Genomic DNA, 10,488 nt, shown 5'->3' on the forward strand with positions numbered 1-10,488 from the left:
AGCAAGTTTCAGAATCTCTTCCAACTCCCATTTTGAAATCCATAAGTATTCGTTGTTTTTTCCATAATGCTTAGATTTTCTGTCAACTTGATGGCACCCGTGTGGCGGTAGGGGTGGAGCCCAACCTGTCAATCAAGTGGCAGCCTGATGAAACCTCCTTGGCATGTGACCTTTTTACAAGAATGGGAGACAGTGGGAGCTGCTCCTCTCTCTGCTCCTTCACCTTCCTATTTCCTGGGACTCTGTGCCTGTCCCCAGGGGTGGCCCCATGCAGGTCCAGTCATGTTTTCACCAACTTAGAATCCAAGGAACCCTGCACCCACCAGCTTGTGATCTAGCTGCATCTCACTTCCTCTTTCTGCGTCATCAGCCAGCAGCTACATGGGTCTGAAGAGGGGCCTGGCTCGCCATCAGACTTAAGGGCTTAGGTTGGACTGGGCTGAGACACTTTCTTGATAGAAGATTCTTTTTTGATATAAAGTTCTTTCTTAGACATATATGAGTGACACTGTTTCTCTAGACAATCCAGTGTAATCCAGCTGCATTTTAGGTGATAAAGATTTAGAGCAAAAAAAAAAGAGAGAGAGAGAGAGAGAGAGAGAGAGAGAGAGAGAGAAAATGTGCCTAGTAACTAACCTTCTTGATTTGACAGAGGACGAAAGAATGATGGCAACTGTGTAGGGACTAGAATAGGATGTCAGCTTTACCAAATAGCAAGAAGCAAGGTTTATACTAAACTGAGGGCAGAGAGAGTAAGGCTGAGAGACTAAAGTCCGTGTGTACGGTAAGGTGAAGACCCTGATTGACTGTGTGCTCGTTAGCAGGCACTATGCAGTCATAACTGCTGGAGTGACACCCCTCCGCACAAATGAGCATGGCTAGCCTGCCTCTGCTCCAAACGGAATGCTTTCAGAGATCAAGCACACAGCGGTGCCGCGGTTGTCAAATGGCTCCGAGCTTGACCTCTCCACCGCTCGAATGGCGAAGCTCAAAAAAAAAAGTCTGCTTAGTGTTCATAACTCGGCTCCATAGGCAGACCAACAACCTGACTGAAAAAGACACCCTGTGCGGGTGACATTTTAGCCTAAGTGCCACTCTCGCTCAGACAACGCCTCGTGCTTATGTCAGTGCCTCCACACAGTTGTCATTGTGCTTTGTTTTGGTTTGTTTGCACTTTCTTTGCATAAACTATCTAAATCATGCTATTCCCTAGTAAACCTAATAACTAAGAATTTTCTGTGAGTTCTGTGCGGCCAGCACAACCAGTTTTCCAACTGAACAGAACTGGAGAGTGCCATGGGAGGGACAACTCAGAACTGATAAAGAAGCGTTGAGGATGGAGGCATGTGTGAACTCTGCCTCGGAAAAGTAGCCTTGGGCTGATGCTAATGGTCCTTGACCACCTCCAGTATTGGGAGGCTATCAGAAGTCAGACTCCACCCCTTCTTAAGAGGGGTGTCTGCACATCCTTTTGAGTGTTCGAAATCCTGTCAGCCTCTAGAATTTCCAGAAAGCGTGTGTTCAATTGATCTCATACAATCTCCAGCGGAATAACACTTAGGAATTTCAACTCCATAAGAGCTGAATGAGCACCAATAAAATGATTCAACAACAACAAAAAGAATTTTAACTCCCTGACCATTCCAAAGACTTCTGGTGATTCCCAGTACTAATATGGACGTGTCCATCAATGATGACATGAAGGAGCAGAGCCTTATGTGATCGGGCGAGATGTGTACACCACTGCCTGGTGCTTACATCTAGGAAAAGGGAGTCGGGAGGTTCTGAAGTTCAGACTTGCCTTTAATTTTCTGGCCTTGCCTTAATTATTTTTTAGAAACTTATGAGGAGCCTTTTTAAAATAAAGAACTTACCAACAAAACTGGATGCAATTCTTTCAAACAGTGTCCTAGTACCTTCCCTTTGTCCTTGAAAGGTAAATGGTGCCTCTCAGGTCACATCTGACAACGAATAAAAGTACACAGAACGTTGTCTACTTCTTGTCTTGACTGTGGCAGGATATCCCACAGACACACCCAAAAGAAGGAAAAACACTGTCATCAAGTCGATTTCAACTTAAAATTTCAAATATTAAGCTAGTTATTTTTAAGCCAACTTGGACTTAGGAGCCTGAGTTAATCAACCTCTTTGATTTATATATATAAAACAGGTTGATTATATACATATAATTATATTTTTAAAACACCTTTTCCTTTTAAAATAGAAATTATGGTGCCATAAAAGCGTATTTCCCATCTTAATGTTTATGTTGTAAATAATTCAGTAGGGTGTGTCAGGCTTAATATTCAGAGAAAGGTGAGTTGAACTGCTTCTTGGCATTTCAATAACTACAAGAATTCCTTAGGAAGTCCTCAAAAGTACTGTCAGAATTGAAGAATGAAGACAGATGTCCAAAGTCTGTGAATAAAGCATCGCCATTTGGCAAACTGTCAAGTAGGAGCTTCATGCCTAGGACAGTGGAATTCAGAAACAACCATCCCTGGAAAGACACAGGCAAAGCTGTCTGAAATAAGGAGACCCTCTGATTACCAGCCAGCAAAGTTGGCTGGTCCTGGGCAACTGACATCAGCACGGAAGGCGTAGTGGGGCAGCTTAGATCTAAACCAAACCTGATTTTCCAAGTTAAAAAAAAAAGGAAAATTTTTATAGTCATATCAATCATGATTTTATGTTTGATCTCATTTTTGACATCATCCTCAACAAGTACAAAGTTAGGCACATAAGATTTATAAGCAAACCGGTACAGGAGTCTTGGGGTGACTGGTGATCATAAGTTAGCTAACAAGCTCTTTAAAAAGACACCCATTTCTAAGAGCAATCAAAGTACCAATCTGAAGTTTTCTAGCTGAAAGACCCTGTCACTCATGTTACATGAGACACAGGACCAGACTGGTGAGGAGAACAGTATATTAAAGTCTTTAACACCTGCTGCAGGAGTTGCAGTATGCTTCCTGTGTGCTTTGTTCCAGACGCGATCGAAGATACCTTTATGGATGCATGATGTTCAAGGCAAGGAGCAGAATCAAATACTGTGGTCGCCACTGAGAATGTGTGTCACTGACCAGGGAGTGATATGGTTGTCATTTTACATTTTTCTCAAATAAGCATCAACTGTTCACATGAAGTGCGAAGGAGGGGGAAACCATTTTTCCCAATACTGAAACCAGAGGAATTTTCTCCTCACAGGTTCTTTAAGCAACACAAATAAAGTCCTTATTAACATCCCTAAAGTCCGTAACACTCATGTCCTCCAGCATGCAGTATAGACAGAGCTAGTTCTCTGCATAATGTCCTTATTAACACCCCTAAAGTTCGTAACACTCATGTCCCAGCATGCAGTATAGACAGAGCTAGTTCTCTGCATAATGTCCTTATTAACACCCCTAAAGTAAGTAACACTCATGTCCCAGCATGCAGTATAGACACAGAGCTAGTTCTCTGCATAATGTCCTTATTAACACCCCTAAAGTCCGTAACACTCATGTCCCAGCATGCAGTATAGACACAGAGCTAGTTCTCTGCATAATGTCCTTATTAACACCCCTAAAGTCCGTAACACTCATGTCCTTCAGCATGCTGTATAGACAGAGCTAGTTCTCTGCATAATGTCCTTATTAACACCCCTAAAGTAAGTAACACTCATGTCCCAGCATGCAGTATAGACACAGAGCTAGTTCTCTGCATAATGTCCTTATTAACACCCCTAAAGTCCGTAACACTCATGTCCTTCAGCATGCTGTATAGACAGAGCTAGTTCTCTGCATAATGTCCTTATTAACACCCCTAAAGTAAGTAACACTTATGTCCCAGCATGCAGTATAGACACAGAGCTAGTTCTCTGCATAATGTCCTTATTAACACCCCTAAAGTCCGTAACACTCATGTCCCAGCATGCAGTATAGACACAGAGCTAGTTCTCTGCATAATGTCCTTATTAACACCCCTAAAGTCCATAACACTCATGTCCCCAGCATGCAGTATAGACACAGAGCTAGTTCTCTGCACCGCCAGCTTCAGCTTTGAATTGATTTGAGAGTCGCTTGAAGAAAAAAATTATATCTTATTTTTTTTGTGAGGGTGGACACCCCACAAATCTGCATTGCTGCTAATCTTCTGGGTTATGATTTGGGAGGGGGGGTTGCATTACAAATGATCTTGTGATTTCTAGTGCATTTCTTGAACTCTATTACCTGGTAATTTTTATTAAGAGAGACTAAAATTAGCCAAACAACTAGACCAGTGGTTACTGTTCTAGCCATAAAAGGAAAGGATTATTTTTAAGGCTGGTTGCTGTTCACACGGATTGTTGTCTGGTGCCATCAGGTTGGTCTGACCCATAGAGACCCAGTGCACGACAGAACAAAGCGCTGCCTGGTCCCACGGCATCTTCGCAGTCGTTTCTCTGCCTGAGCCCACTGGTGCAGCCACTGTTGTCAATCCAAGGACCTGCCTCTTTCTCTGTCCCTCTACCAAGCATCATGTCCTTCTCCAGGGACTGGCCTCTCCTGACAACATTTCCAAAGTAGACAAAGTCTTGCCATCCTTGCCCTCATAAGGACCACTCTGTATGTACTCCTTTCAAGATAGATTATAAATGAACACAATAGCTATTTACTGCTATTGATAAAACCCTGGCCTTCAAGAAATTGCTAGAGAAAGGAAATACTTAACCCACTACTTGTCAAAGAATTGGGAGGGGGTGTTGTTAACTAAAAGTCCTGTGTTGCGTTAGCTAAAAAGCATTGGAAAACTGGTAGTGTATATACCATTCAGTGTATGACAAATGCAGAGTAAAAAAGAGATTTGGGGTGAGCTACTTCTGTACAAAATACCAGGCTTGCTACTCTCCAAAATGAAGGCACCTACTGTATAATACACAGAAGTAACTTGATGCACGAGAACAAAACTCTAGCTTTGTTCAAGCTGCTTATTCCAAAGGAAAGCATCTAAGCTGTCAGCCCATCAACAGGCGCTGCTTTCCTCCCTATCCATTTAGGCAGAAGGTACGCAGTTCTAGCTGGGTGTCAAAAGGTCCAAAGGCTTCATCCCTGTTCTACTGGAAGACCTTTATGAAGGATAGTTGTCTCCTGGGTCTCCACGTCCACTTCAGTACAGCAACTGCCAGAGTCCCAGAGCCACAGCTTCCTTGACCTTGAACTTTCTCCCTGCACAGCAGCGGTTTTCAACTTGTGGGCTGAGACCCCTTTGGGGGTTGAACGACCCTTTCACAGGGGTCGCCCGATTCACAGCAGTAGCAAAATTACAGTGATGAAGTAGCAACGAAAATAATGTTATGACTGGGGGGTCACCACCACATGAGGAACTATGCAAGGCTCCCTGCATTAGGAAGGTTGAGAACCGCTGCTCTACAGGGTACTTAGCCTGAGCTGCTGCTTCTGTTTGCGTCAGCCTCTGGTCCTTGGACACCCTGGCGGTGCACTTGTCCACTGCAGGAGCTGCTGTATGCTTAGCAACAGTGACTGGTGATGGCCTATTGATTATTCTTGTTACTGCCCTTTCCACCTGGCAGTCCTGGTGGCACAGTGCTTATGTGGGCTGCTAACCGCAAGGTCAGCAGTTTGAAACCACCAGCTCATCTGCGGGGCAAAAATGGGGCTTTCTACTCCCGTAAAAAGTTAAAGTCTCCTGTCCTATATGGTGGCTGAGTGGCAGTGAGTTTGGTTTGGAGTTTGGTCTCTGTCTGCAGTTAATTTTCACATGTAGTGTTTGCCTTTGGTTAAGTTGTCCTAAATATAAGAAGACTTCAAAAGTTTGTGGAAATATGGAATTCAAAGTAGGTGGGATTTTTCCAATGAGCTTTTTGAAGACCCAATCGTACATTTTGGAACAAGGTGAGGTACTGAGCAACAGAGACCTGTCTCCAGGACATGGAACAGAATTATGTAGTAATTCAGCAATCCTTAGAGCTGGGAGAGGAGAAACCACCTTTCTTTAAAGTGAGCGAGCCTATAAAGCCATACTGCTTTACAGTGGTTCTCAACCTTCCTAATGCCACAACGCTTTAATACAGTTCTCCATGTTGTAGTGACGTCCACCATAAAATTATCTCTTGCTACATCAGAACTAATTTTGTTACTGCTATGAATCATAATGTAAGTCATTATGTGTTTTCCGATGGTCTTAGGCAACTGTGAAAGGGTTTGACCCCAAAAGGGGTCCCGGCCCACAGGTTGAGAACCACTGCTTTCAAGGCTCAAGAAACACTACTAGGGTGTCAAGAACTTTCACACCTGCTCCTGGCAGACCAAACAGTGGTCAAGGCCTAGAACCCTGCTCCACAGAGAGATGAGGAACTCACAATTTACTGTGTGGATTCCAAGAAAAATGTTGAGTCATGCTCACCAAAATAATTTGAATTTCAGAGAAATTAACTCAGTAATCTTTTTTTGGTAATTACTCTGTTGCAGGGCCTGTTGTTTATCATGGCAATAAAACTCATTATCTGCTTGGATCTTGCTTTTCTAGAGATGGGGCATAGTAGATGCAGGTTAACCTCCTTCAAAGGTAGTATTAAATCAGTGGCTACTATTGTAAGTATGCAGATGGGACATAAATTATTTTATTCCAATTGTAGTGAGATAAAGGAGCACTGGTAGCATGGTGGTTAGGAGTTGGGCTGGGTTCAGAAAGGTCAGCTGTTTGAAGCCATCAGCCGCTCCAAGGTAGAGAGGGCTTTCCATACCCACAGTTAGTCCTGGAAACTCACAGGACAGTTCTACCCTGCCCTATAGGGTCACTACAAATCAGCATGGACTCAAAGGCAGTGTTTGGTTTGTTTTTTTGGTAGTGAAATAAGTTTCTCCATGTGACCTTTCGCCTTAGTTTTGGGGGAACATATCTTGAAAGATTTCTTCCTTAAGTCCAGAGGCAGTACCTTTGTCTGAGTTTTCTACCCAAGAGTGTGTTAACTTTGTCCAGCTTGGGTAGCATTTCCTGGATAAGCTATAAACCTGACAGGTTTGATACTGCCTCTCCAAGGGGAACTGTAAGGAGTCTGCAGCTGAAGTGAGTTGTAGCCTGCCGGAGGGGACTGGTTAGTTTGTGGCCCTGTAGGAGTGCCATCCAGGCCTTGAAACTGGAAAGGAGTTTGTATATTTCAACAGCCAGCCCCACAGAACTGTGCAGACAGACAGAAGCAAGGAGGGAAGATGCAAAGCATCAGAGAAGACAGAGAACCTAGCTGAGCTGTAACGAGTCTGGGGTTGTAAGACTGAAGACACCGAGGCCTGCAAGGACCGCAGTGGCAAAGGCAGCAGTGACAGATGGCAAAGCCAGGAGTCTGTCCTCAGGGGCCTGACAAGGCCTGCGAGGTCAGGTGGAGCTGAGCCGTTCCGAACGGAAGAAGAGACTTTGCCTATGTTCTTTCTGATCCTAAGTTGAGCCTGGTTCCTAATAAACTATTTAATTGCACCATAAGCCCCCCCTTACACCCCCCCCCCGCTAATACTCAAATGAGGGTCCCCATTTACCTGTTCTCCGGTCTCCCGCTCATCTGCGGGCGCCTGCAGCCTCTGTGGGTGGTCCGACGACTGCTGCGATCCCCGCTGCCGGCACCCTCCGGGTTGTCCGTGGCATACTGGGCAAGACACTCACTGCCCGCTTCTGTGTGCTGGTACTTGGGGGCGCACCACATCCTTGTCAGATGAATGTCGGATGCGGCTCTTCTCCAGGACTGTGACCAATGACGTAGCCTTGACAGCCTTCCCTGTGCTTGGTCACACCTCTTCTCTCCGCCCAAGCATTGCTGAATACAAGTACGGGTATCTCTCTGGGCTTGGATATACAGTTCATTTATCACAGTACTTAGTCTGCTATATTTTATTTTTTCTTTTCTTATTAACCCCTATCTGGACCCAGTGTTGACTCTGCTTGCATGGAGCAGCCTGTTAGGACTCATAAAGTGCATGCATGCTGCATGGTGTGCGCCCTGCTACTGCGTGTGCTGCCTTACTGCAGACGCAGCACTGCCGCACACCATGGGAAGTGCTAGCGCAGCACACGCAGTAGCAGTGCGCTCAATGTAGCGTGTATATCATGAGCCCGCACACAGGCTGCTCTGTGCCAGCAGTCATGACATCACATTCTGGAGTGTCATCAGTCCTTGTTGGGCCTCGAAGTATACAAGCTGCATTGAGTACATGCAGTACGGCAACAGTATGAGCCCTCACACAGGCTGCTCCTTGCAAACATAGCCATGTCACCACATTCTGGAAAATTACCATCCAAAACTGCCAACCCTGAATTACTGTCAGCTCCCTTGGTGATCCAGCATGTTTTGGGTCTCGTGGTCCTTTGAGTGTGACTCTTGGGGGCATCTGTTTTCCGTGGTGAAGTCTGTCTGTCTTACTGACCTCTATTGCCAATCAATGTTACTTGATTGTATGTGTAGTTGCCTGGACACCACCATTTTTACTGTCAATTGACCTCTTTTAAGAACTGTAACTAGGGCTTATTTTTTGAGTAGGGCTTATGGTATATTTTGAGAATTAAATCGCTATGGTAGGGCACTCTTTTTCAAAGTCTTTCTTTTTTATCCTGTTAGAAATGGACCCCAATACTTCTAATCCTGGACCAAAACAAAAACGCAGGTCATACGAAGCTGGTTTCAAACTTAAGGTTGTGTCAAGAGCAGAAGAAACCAGTAACAGTATTGCAAGTAAGGAATTTTGTGTTGACGAAAAACAAGTGAGGGAGTGGCGGAAAATGAAAGCTGACTTGGAAAAGATTCCAAAGGCAAAAAAAGCTCGACGTGGTTTAAGGACTTCCTATGGGGCTCTAGAGACTGAATTGCATAAATGGGTTATGGAGTGTCGTCAAAACGGTTACTGTGTAACACGCACGGGAATTCGCTTACGTGCTCTTCAAATGGCTAGAGATGACAAGTTAAAAGCACCAGGCATTGAAAATTTTGTTGCGTCAGCAGGATGGTGTACCCGCTTCATGAATAGGTTTGGCTTATGTTTGCCGCAAAGAAGAAAGATTTCACAGAAATTGCCAAAAGACCTTGATATAAAAGTGATGTCATTCCATTCGTTCATCATAAAACAAAGAAGGATCCATAACTATGACCTGGGAGATATTGGGAACATGAATGAAACACCTATGACCTTTGATCTTCCAAGCAACAGAACTGTGACAAGTTTGGGAGACAAAACTATTTTACTCCGAACCACAGGAAATGAAAATAAACATTTCACTGTTGTTCTGTCATGTTTGGCTAATGGAACCAAGCTGCGGCCTGTCATTATTTTTAAAAGAGAGACCTTGCCTAAAAAGGTCAAATTCCCACCAGGAATTACAGTGCGCGCACATATTAACGGCTGGATGGACGAAGACGGAACAAAAACATGGCTGGAAGAAATTTGGAACGGACGACCAGGAACAGCCTTAAAGAAAAAACCATCCTTGCTAATTTGGGATATGTTCAGAGCCCACACATCAGATGACATAAAAAAATTGGCGAAGTCGTCTCAAGTTACTTTGGCCGTTATTCCAGCTGGGCTTACATCTGTATTGCAGCCCCTAGACGTGTGTTTAAATAAACTTTTCAAAGACCTTGTGCAAAAGATGTGGCATGAATGGATGTCATCTGGTCAAGCCCGACTGACAAAAGTTGGAAATCTGATGATGCCCGACATAGAATTGATAGCAAAGTGGGTTCGTGATGCATGGGAGGAGATTCCAGGGGACATGGTGCAATGCGCCTTCAAGAAATGCGGTATTAGTCATGCTGTGGGTGGCAGTGAAGACCACGCTTTGTACGAGAACGACAGCAGTGAGGGTGATGACTGCGAACTCAGTGATGAGGACTGTGTCTGTGTTGACCACTTCACACCCGCTCAAGCTGAAGCTCTGTTTGCACATAGACGTGAGGAGGAATCTGGTTTTGAAAGATTTTAACTTGTTTTAGCTTGCTTGCTGATTGAGCTAGGTTCTTGTACTTTTAACGTTATTGTTGATACCAGTTTGTTGACCCTCTTTTCCACTTAGAGCTAGTTCAGCTTTTCTTTGACATATTCAAAAACATTTAACCTACTGATGCCTCCATTAATGTAGTTTTATTGGTATCTATTTTTATTTTGAAATTTACCAGTAGCTGCTGCATGTCCCACTCTAGGCTTATACTCGGGTCAGTAAGTTCCTCAGGTTCTTCGTGGTAAAATGAGGTGCCTGGGCTTACACTCGAGTATACACGGTAAGTAAGGTTTGTGAGTTCTGAGATGTTGCAGGAAATTGCTGAATCCCAACAGGACGGGGAGAATGCTCAGGGTGGAAGGGTGGGATCAGATAGAGAGTGGTGTGGAAATCTGACCTATCTGCCTCACCTGTATCGGAATTGGCTGTGTTGACTCTTACATTGGAGGTTATTTTGACACCAATAAAATCCAGTTTCTGCACAACCACTGTGGAGAGGTGACATGGTGCTATTTTGAACAACTGAGAGTA

Source organism: Tenrec ecaudatus, chromosome 1 (genome assembly GCF_050624435.1).
Source record: "Tenrec ecaudatus isolate mTenEca1 chromosome 1, mTenEca1.hap1, whole genome shotgun sequence".
NCBI classification, from domain to species: Eukaryota; Metazoa; Chordata; class Mammalia; order Afrosoricida; family Tenrecidae; genus Tenrec; species Tenrec ecaudatus.